The following is a 9,765-nucleotide window of genomic DNA, read 5'->3' as shown; positions in this document are numbered from 1 at the left end:
AGCACAATCTGCGCTCGCTCAGAGCAGCGCATGTGCCCGGCCACCTGAATGTGGGACCAGACAGACTGTCCAGGAACAATCTTCCGGCAGGAGAATGGTCTTTACACCCGCAGACAGTCAAACTGCAGTGGAGGACATTTGGCAGAGCGAAAAGAGACCTATTTGCGTCTCAAGAGAACGCTCACTGTCAGGAATTTTTCTCCAAGAGCAGGGATGCGCTGGCCCCGCTGCCCGCTCTATGCTTTTCCCCCTGTCAAGCTTCTACCCCAGGTGTTAGAGCGAATCAGGGAAAACAGATGCCCAGTGCTACTCGTCGCCCCATTATGGACTAACCAAGCCTGGTTTCCAGTCCTGATGCAGCTGACGAGTACCGCCCCGTGGCCGATACCGGTGAGGAGGGATCTCCTCTCGCAGGCAAACGGTTCGATCTGGCATCCTTGCCCGGAGCTTTGGTCCCTACACGTGTGGGCCATCAACGGGTACCCGTTAACCTCCACCCGTTAACCTAATGAAAGGTGCCCCATTCGAGCCAATACAATCAATAGACCTAAAACACTTGTCTCTCAAAACAGTGTTTCTTCTGGCTCTCGCTTCAGTGAAGCGCATAGGGGACTTGCAAGCGCTCTCAGTGAGCGCGACGTGTATGGAGTTTGGACCTAATAACTCGAGAGTCATACTCAAACCAAAGCACGGATATGTTCCTAAATCCCTCAATACACCGTTTAAGGCACAGGTGATCTCCCTGTCGGCCCTGCCGGTATCTGAAGAGGAAGGGGACGCAGGCTTCCTTTGCCCGGTCAGGGCGTTAAGAGCCTATGTGTCTCGCTCATCCGTTTTCAGACAGACGGAGCAGCTCTTTGTTTTGTTCAGCGGACGTTCTAAGGGACTAGCCGCGTCTAAACAAAGTTTATCCAGATGGATAGTCAATGCTATAGCGCTAGCTTATACATCTAAGGGCCTGCAGTGCCCGTTAGGTGTCAAAGCGCACTCCACGAGAGGCATGGCCTCGTCGTGGGCTTGGTCTAGTCATGGGATTGCCTTGCAAGATATCTGTATGGCGGCAGGCTGGGCCTCCCCGTCTACATTTATAAGGTTTTATAACCTCGAGGTTCCCGCTTTACAAGCTAAGTTGCTCTCGGTCTAAATTTTCAGTATTGCTTGCCCGATGCTATCGGCTCAGGATGCTGAAACTGCTAGAGCGTCGATCACTGATCGTCTGTATACTTCTGTGGGCAGTGCGTAAGTCCCCCATATTTATCAGTCCAGGCCGAGTTCACCCTGGCTGTGTGATATAATCTGCTCTTATTAGAACTCTATATTACAGGAATGATGCTATTCTAGCCCCTCTTCCCGGATTCTCTGTGAGTCTCATGTGATTAGGCACTGTATGAGCCCCGGGCACCTGCCCTTGGGACTTTAGTGTTGTATCTCAAGCACGGCGTTTTACACTGTGTTCCCCATAGCGTAAGATATTACGCAGTACGAGAGAACCTCTCGTAAGAGAACGTACTCGGTTACTAACGTAACCTCGGTTCTCTCTAGAGAGGGAACGAGTACTGCATATCTTGCCGTGCATGCATCACGCTCTGGTTCGCTTCGGCAATGAAAAACTGGTCAAACCAGCCTCTCGAGGTTATATTTATAGCCGGGCCCCACCCTCTTTTGGCGGGACATGACGTATTGGTTCTCATTGGTTCTGACGTCATGAGGGGCCTCTCTCGATAGGCTGGTGCAGTTGCCACAGAGCAGCCAATGGGCGCACGAGCTGTCTCGCCCATGTCTGCATGCTGCTGCAATGCATTTTACATTATTGCTAAATTAAGGATAATTTTTTGGCTTCAGTATCTCGTGGAAAAGAGGTTTTCCCCTAGCGTAAGATATTACGCAGTACGAGAGAACCTCTCGTAAGAGAACCGAGGTTACGTTAGTAACCGAGTACGTTTTAAGAATTGGTTAGGTTTAGGGTAGGATTAGTGGCTCAAACTATCTTTTAATGCTAACGTTATATTGTTAATAAAACTGCCATTTCCCTACACACGTCCATTACTTTTTATCCTTTTAATATTGTCTATAAAATGGGTATGTTTAGGTGTGGGAGTAGGGTTAAGGGATCTTACATTTATAATCTATAAAATGTTCTACCGTGTTTTCATATTGTAGTTCCATAAATACTGTGAGCCAAAATGTTGAGAAAAATGAAGCTGTTTCCCTTTTATGCAGTCCTCTGGGACTTTTTGCTGTTTAAATAATTTTTTAAAAAAAGGTTTATTTTTCACTTTTTCTGTCTAGTAAACAGTAGTTAAAGTCTGGACTCTAGAAGGTAAAATGTCTTGAATCTAGAACAGTATTACTTTTCTTGAGCTTACAATAAGGTAAATACACTTGAGATGATGACAGGATGGTAAATTATGGCTTATTATGGCAAAAGAGCACTGCCTAATACGAGTCAGGAATGCTAACTTCAAGATATTTTGTCTCAAAATGCCAGTTTCCAATCTTATTTCAAGTTGGTGGTGACTTAAATCTAGAACAGTGTAACAATATAGAACTAAAAATTAGTTAAATACACTTGAAACAAACAGGATGACTATAAAAAAAAATGCTACTTTTGAGGGGAAAATACTAGTTTTGAGCATGACAAGCTTATTATGAGACACAAAACATCACAATACTAGTAAAATATAGCTAAAAATTAGTTTTCCCAGCTAATTTCAAGATCACTCATATCTTGTAAGGCTTAAATATAATGTCTTATTTCAAGAAATCTTACCAAGAGAATTTTCACTTGTTCCATTGGCAGATTTTTTTGCTTATTACAAGCCAAAATATCTTGTATTAAATTTTTTTTTTTGCTTATTTTTGAAGTGGCCTTTTTTCCAGTGTAGGTAAATGTAACGATGTTAAATATTGCATTAATCTTATACAGTAACGCACACAGCTTAGAAGACAATGACAGTCAACTACTTTAAATATTAAGCAAGCATTTTGGCCATAAACATGTAAATCACATACAGTAAAATGATTGACAATGAAAAATGACACAGAATAGTTATGATTAGTTTTACAATGTGAATACTATACTTACAGGGAGCCAGTCCACCAAGAGACTTAAACTTTTTGTCTGTCTTTCTTTTGTAGAAGAGAACCCCCCTCCCCCATAAACTCTTAAAGTGACAGTCTAATATTCCTGCTGTCTGTCATGTTAATCAAAGAACAAAAGACAAAGAAAATCAATCTCTGCTCTTGACTGAATAATTACTTTTATAACTAATTATAAGCATTAATATGTGTTTACTTTTTACAATGAAGACAATCCAGTGTTATTTTACATTTGTTTACTTTCATTTCTGTAGTATTTCTTACATGAATGTGTATACCCAACTGAAAAACTTAAAGGCGTGTTTATTTCATATCTCTCTTATTGTATTGCATTTATTTGTGCAGTTGTTCTTATTTGTTCTTATTTTATTACTGACTTTTTTACTTGTTTTTTTTCTGAAAATGTAGATATTTTTTTGTATATGCTGTCAATTATAGTTGTTAGAAATAAAATCGGAATCGGCAAAAATCGTTATAGGCAGGTCACTTACATAAAAAATCGAAATCGGCTAAGAAAATGGCAATTGTTGCATCTCTAGTAATAACATGCAGGCATTTTTAAATACAAGTCATTCACTCTGCCAGGTTCACTCAGTGACTGTTCGCAAATTCCTTCAGAAAACAATGTGTGGCACACCTCAGCATTTTCAGCTTTCAGAAGAAAACGTACTCGGTTACTAACGTAACCTCGGTTCTCTGAGGGAACGAGTACGGCGTAATATCTTATGCTACGGGGAAATCTCTTTTCCGCAAGATACTGAAGCCAAAAATTATCCATAATTTTGGAATAATGTAAAACGCGTTGCGGCAGCATGCAGACATAGGCGAGACAGCTCGTGCGCCTATTGGCTGCCCTGCGGCAACTGCAGCAGCCTATCGAAAGGCCCCATCGTGACGTCAGCTCCAATGGGGGCGCTTTGCGCCCACTGCGTCACATCCCGCCGAAACGGGCGTAGCCTTGGGCTATAAATATAGCTTCGAGAGGCTGGTTTAGCTGGTTTTTCATCGCCGGAGCGAACCAGAGCGCGTGCAGGCACGGCAAGATACGCAGTACTTGTTCCCTCTTCAAGAGAGAACCGAGGTTAGGTTAGTAACCGAGTACGTTCTCTTATGAGAGGTTCTCTCGTACTGCGTAATATCTTACGCTATGGGGAACACAGTGTAAAACGCCGTGCATGTGGAGATCCAATACCAAAGTCCCAAGGGCAAGTGCCCGGGGCTCATATAGTACATGATCATCAGGGACTCACAGAGAGTCCAGGAAGAGGGGCTAGAATAGCATCATTCCTGTAATAAATAGCATCCTATAAGGAGCAATTATATTGATAGTGTTCCACACAGCCAGGGCGAACAAACTCGGCCTGGTCTGATGAATATAGTGAGCCTTACACACTGCCCATAGAGCTGCGCAATCGATCAGCGAGCGTTTGCAGACAGACGAGCGAGACACATAAGTCCTTAATGCCCTGACCGGGCAAAGGAAGCTGGCGTCCTTTTCCTCGTTAGAGACTGGCAGGGCGGACAGGGAAATCACCTGAGCCCTGAACGGTGTGTTGAGGGATTTAGGAACGTACCCGTGCCTCGGTTTGAGTATGACTTTCGAGTCATTTGGCCCAAACTCCATACATGTCGCGCTCACTGAGAGCACTTGTAAGTCCCCTATGCGCTTTACTGACGCGAGAGCCAGAAGAAACACTGTCTTGAAAGACAAGTGTTTGATATCCGTTGATTGGATTGGCTCGAAAGAAGGCAACTTTCATGGCCTCCAAGACCGTAGAAAGGTCCCACATGGGAACTGAGGGAGGTCTGGGAGGATTTAACCTCTTAGCTCCTCTAAGGAAGCGAATGACCAGATCGTTCCTTCCAAGTGACTGGCCAAGCGTCAGTTTAGAAAACGCTGCTATAGCCGCCACGTAAACCTTGAGCGTGGATGGGGCTCTGCCCTCACCAGTAGCTTTTGTAGGAAGGAGAGAACCTCCGTCAACCCACAATTTGGGGGTGAAAAGCCACGGGCTGTGAACCAGCTAGAGAACACAGACCATTTTGAGGAATAGAGCCGTCTCGTAGAGGGGGCCCTAGCCTGCATGATTGTGTTTAACACTCCCTCCGGGAGGTTAGCGGGTGTACCCGTTGATGGCCCACGCATGTAGGGACCAAAGCTCCGGACGAGGATGCCAGATCGAACCCCCGGCCTGAGAGAGGAGGTCCCTCCTCACTGGTATCGGCCATGGGGCAGCACTCGTCAGCTGCATCAGAACTGGGAACCAAGCCTGGTTCTTCCAGAACGGAGCCACTAGTAGCACTGAGCATCCGTTTTCCCTGATCCGCTCTAACACCTGAGGTAGGAGCACGAAGGGGGGAAAAGCATAGAGCGGGTAGCGGGGCCAGACGTGGGCCAGCGCATACCTGCTCTTGGAGAAAAACTCCAGACAGTGAGCGTATTCTTGAGACGCAAACAGGTCTACTTCCGCTCTGCCGAATGTCTCCCACAGCAGTTGGACTGTCTGCGGGTGACCATTCTCCTGCTGGAACATTGTTCCTGGACAGTCTGTCTGGTCCCACATTCAGGTGGCCAGGCACGTGCGCTGCTCTCAGCGAGCGCAGATTGTGCTGAGCCCAGGCAAGGAGGCGTTCCGTCAGTCTGTAAAGGTTTCCGGACCTGATACCTCCCTGGCGATTTATGTAGGCCACCACTGACATGTTATCCGAACGGACCAAGACGTGGTGTCCTGTTATCTGGGGACAAAAGCGCCTTGTCAAAAGCGCGTTGTCGACTGTCATCATTTCCAAGCAGTTTATGTGTAGAAGCTTTTCCCGTTCTGACCACTGGCCGAAGAACGGTCTGCCCTCGAGCAGCGCTCCCCATCCCGAGATGGAGGCGTCCGTAGACACCACCTTCACACTCGAGGAAGTCCCCAGGCTTACACCTGACTGGTACCAGTCGATCGCTTTCCAAGGTTTCAGAGCTGAGACGCATTTCTGATCGACCTTGAGGCGAAAAAGACTGGAGGTCCACGCTCGGCACGGTACTCGCGCTTTTAGCCAGAACTGCAGTGGGCGCATGCGAAGCAGACCCAACTGAAGTACTGATGATGCTGAGGCCATGAGACCCAGCATCCTTTGAAACTTTCTGAGCGGGACTATAGCGCCGCAGCGGAAGGTTTCCGTCATGCGCTGAATATCCAGTCTGCGGATATTAGACAGCGAGTCATAGACAGCGAGTCCAGATCTGTGCCCAGAAAAGATATTCTCTGACTGGGAGACAGTGAACTTTTCGCCCAATTGACTGAGACCCAGATTCTCGAGATGCTCGAGTAATATGGTCCTGTGTTCTATGAGCTCTGAGTGTGACTGAGCTAGAACCAGTCAATCGTCCAAGTAGTTCAAAACTCACATTCCCCGAAGTTTCAGGGGAGCGAGGGCCGCGTCCATGCACATCGTGAATGTACGGGGTGCTAGGGACAGGCCAAATGGTAGGACTGTGTATTGATATGCCTGGCCCTCGAAGGCGAATCTCAAAAATTGCCTGTGACGTGACGCTATTTGTATTTGGAAATACGCGTCCTTCAGATCTATTGACACAAACCAGTCCCCTTGGCGAATCTGCGAGAGGATTTTCCTGGTTGTGAGCATCCTGAACCGGCGTTTTGAAAGCGCTTTGTTCAGCCGTCTTAGATCTAGAATGGGTCTGAGACCCCCGTCTTTTTCGGTACCAGAAAATATCTGCTGTACAGACCCCCTTCGCTCTGAGCTTCAGATAAAGGCTCTATGGCCCCTTTGCTCAACAGTTTCGCAATTTCGGTTCGAAGTAGATGTGCTACTTCCTTTTCCACCGTGGTTTCGATTCGCGCCGTACAACGGCGGGGGCGTCGAGCGAACTGTAGTGAATAGCCTCTTTCTATAATGTTCAGCACCCATTCTGATACCCCGGGAAGCTTTGCCAACGCATTTGCATGAATAGCTAGGAGTTGAATGAAATCTGGGCTCTGGCCGTGACATAGTGGCGGCCGGAGAGCTTCGGTATGTTGTAACAGACACCGCGCTTGCAGCGTTCGAGGCGGGGGGCGCGCTGATGACAGCGGGCAGCCTGCCCGCACTCGACTCTATTATGGCGGGTAGCTGAGAGAGAGAGAGCGGGGGGGAACCCGTGGGGCTCGTCATGTCTGTGAGTGAATGTGGGCGTGGGACAGCGGGCACATTTACTACACTGAAAACACCGTCGGCTTGAGCCGACTGTATGCGTGTTGGTTTCGTTTTTACAGAAACCGAGAGACATGCAGTGTGTAGTGTTTGTGGGCACTGGGTCGTGGGCACATTCACTACATTTAGTGTGCAATCGACATGAGTCGATTTTATGTGCGCGAGCCCTGTGGGACGGGCTGTGCCTGTGTGCAGGAATGAGCACTGGGCATTTTTACTACACTCATTACACCATCGGCCGTGGCCGGACATTTAACGCACAATCGACATGAGCCGATTTTATTTGTGCGAGCCCTGGGCTTGTCATACCTGTGAGTGAATGTGGGCGCGGGACAGCGGGCACATTTACTACACTGAGAACGCCGTCGGCTTGAGCCGACTGTATGTACATTGGTTTAGTTTTCACAGAAACCGTGAGACATGCAGTGTGTAGTGTTTGTGGGCACTGGGTCATGGGAATATTCACTACATTTAATGCACAATCGACTTCATGTGTCGAGCCCTGAAATGTGGGGGGCTGTGCTTGTGTGTAGCAATGAGCACTGGGTGTGGGCATTTTACTACACTCATAACACCATCGGCCGTGGCCGGAATACCAGAAATACACTCTTTATGAGATTTATCTGGGCCGACGTAAAAACGGCATTTGTGTGCAGGCAAACGGGCTGTGGTACCGGCTTGTTTTCTGCAAAATATACTGGAACAGTCGCATTTTCTGGAACTGAACAAGCGAGAAGTTTTGGTGGAAGTCTGGCCGCAGCGGGACTTGAACACCGTCGTTTTCCTAGGCGGGCTAGGAAGACTTTGCCTCTGGCTTTACCAGATACCGTCATCTTGTCTTGTGACGGCGTTTGATTGCAGGCGTGCACGTATTATAACAGGCTCGTTTACTGCAATATTGATATTTCCAGTCGCCTGAACTTAGGAGGGGACTGAGAAATGGAGGTTGGTCCGGCCTCGGCGGGACTAAAACACTCTCCTTTCTCCTTCCGCCGATGAGTGACACACGCGAGGGGCGGGGTAGCTTTCTTGTAACGTAAAGAAAAACTAGCCCCTTTGAAGGAAAACATCCATTCAGAGAGCATCATCATGTCTTGTGACGGCGTTCGTTTGCAGGCGTGCGTGTATTACAACAGTGCGTGTATTGCAGCTCGTTCACTGCAATATTGACATTTCCAGTCACCTGAACTTAGGAGGGAACTGAGAAATGTGTAAGAAATGGAGGTTGGTCCAGCCTCGGCGGGACTAAAACACTCTTTTCTCCTTTCGCCGGTGAGTGACGCGTGCGAACTGAGCGCGGGGGCGGGGAAGCTCTCCTATGATGTAAAGAGAGCTAGCCGCGTGACCGTCCGCTTCTGACATCCCATGTGAGCGGCGCAGTTTGCGCGGCTCGAACAGAGGGAGAGGGACGACCATTCCTTACTGCTCGACGCCAGGATAGAGCAGCTGTAATCCTCCATAAACGCGGCTTCTTCGTCTGCATGTTTCTCACCCAGGCGGGAAACGCGATGACATGGCGGTCCCCGTTGCTGAGTGGGGCTCGGCACGAGCCACAGGAAAGGGGCATCATGAAAAAGACGCCCAGCTCTTTTAATGCAATGAGAGTATGTGTCGCGGCGGCGAACACACACACACAGACACAAAACACAGTATAGGAGAAAAGGATATAACGCCGGATAGTGCAGCAGGAACGGCGACTGAAGGCGGCGCGGCCAAAAGGCTTTTTCTGACGGCGCGACTTATTTCTCTCAGGATCCAGCGATGCGTGAGCTCCGCTGAAGAGATGAAAAATCAGCTAAACCAGCCTCTCGAAGCTATATTTATAGCCCAAGGCCACGCCCGTTTCGGCGGGACGTGACGCAGTGGGCGCGAAGGATGGGGCCTTTCAATAGGCTGCTGCAGTTGCCGCAGGGCAGCCAATAGGCCTGCGAGCTGTCTCGCCTATGTCTGCATGCTGCCGCAACGTGTTTTACATTATTCCAAAATTAAGGATAATTTTTGGCTTCAGTATCTCGCGGAAAAGAGATTTCCCCGTAGCGTAAGATATTACGCAGTACGAGAGAACCTCTCGTAAGAGAACTAATTGTATTTACTTATGAAACTTGTAAAAACTTGGACAATGTCGCAGTGTGAGCAACAATTTAAAATATATATATATATATATTTTACAAACAAAATATTATTTTATCCTAGTAGGATATATAATTGGAACAATTCAACACTTGAAAATTCCTAAGGAATTCCTAAAGAACACAAATGTGGAACGCACAAAAGCTTTAATTCCACAGAGTTTGACCAAACTTTTTATGGACATGAAATCGTTTTATAAAGATCTGCCATCTCTCACAAAAATGTATTTTTATCCAATTGTTATTGACTCAGTACAACAAAAACATCAAGTTGAGATTGTCGTAGAAACTTTAAACTGTATATTAAACTAACCATGTTTCTAACATCTAACCTTAT

The sequence above is a fragment of the Scardinius erythrophthalmus genome, assembly GCF_964197995.2.
Source record: "Scardinius erythrophthalmus genome assembly, chromosome: 20".
Lineage (NCBI taxonomy): Eukaryota > Metazoa > Chordata > Actinopteri > Cypriniformes > Leuciscidae > Scardinius > Scardinius erythrophthalmus.
The sequence above is the reverse complement of the archived record's forward strand: the minus strand, read 5'-3'. Positions refer to the sequence as shown.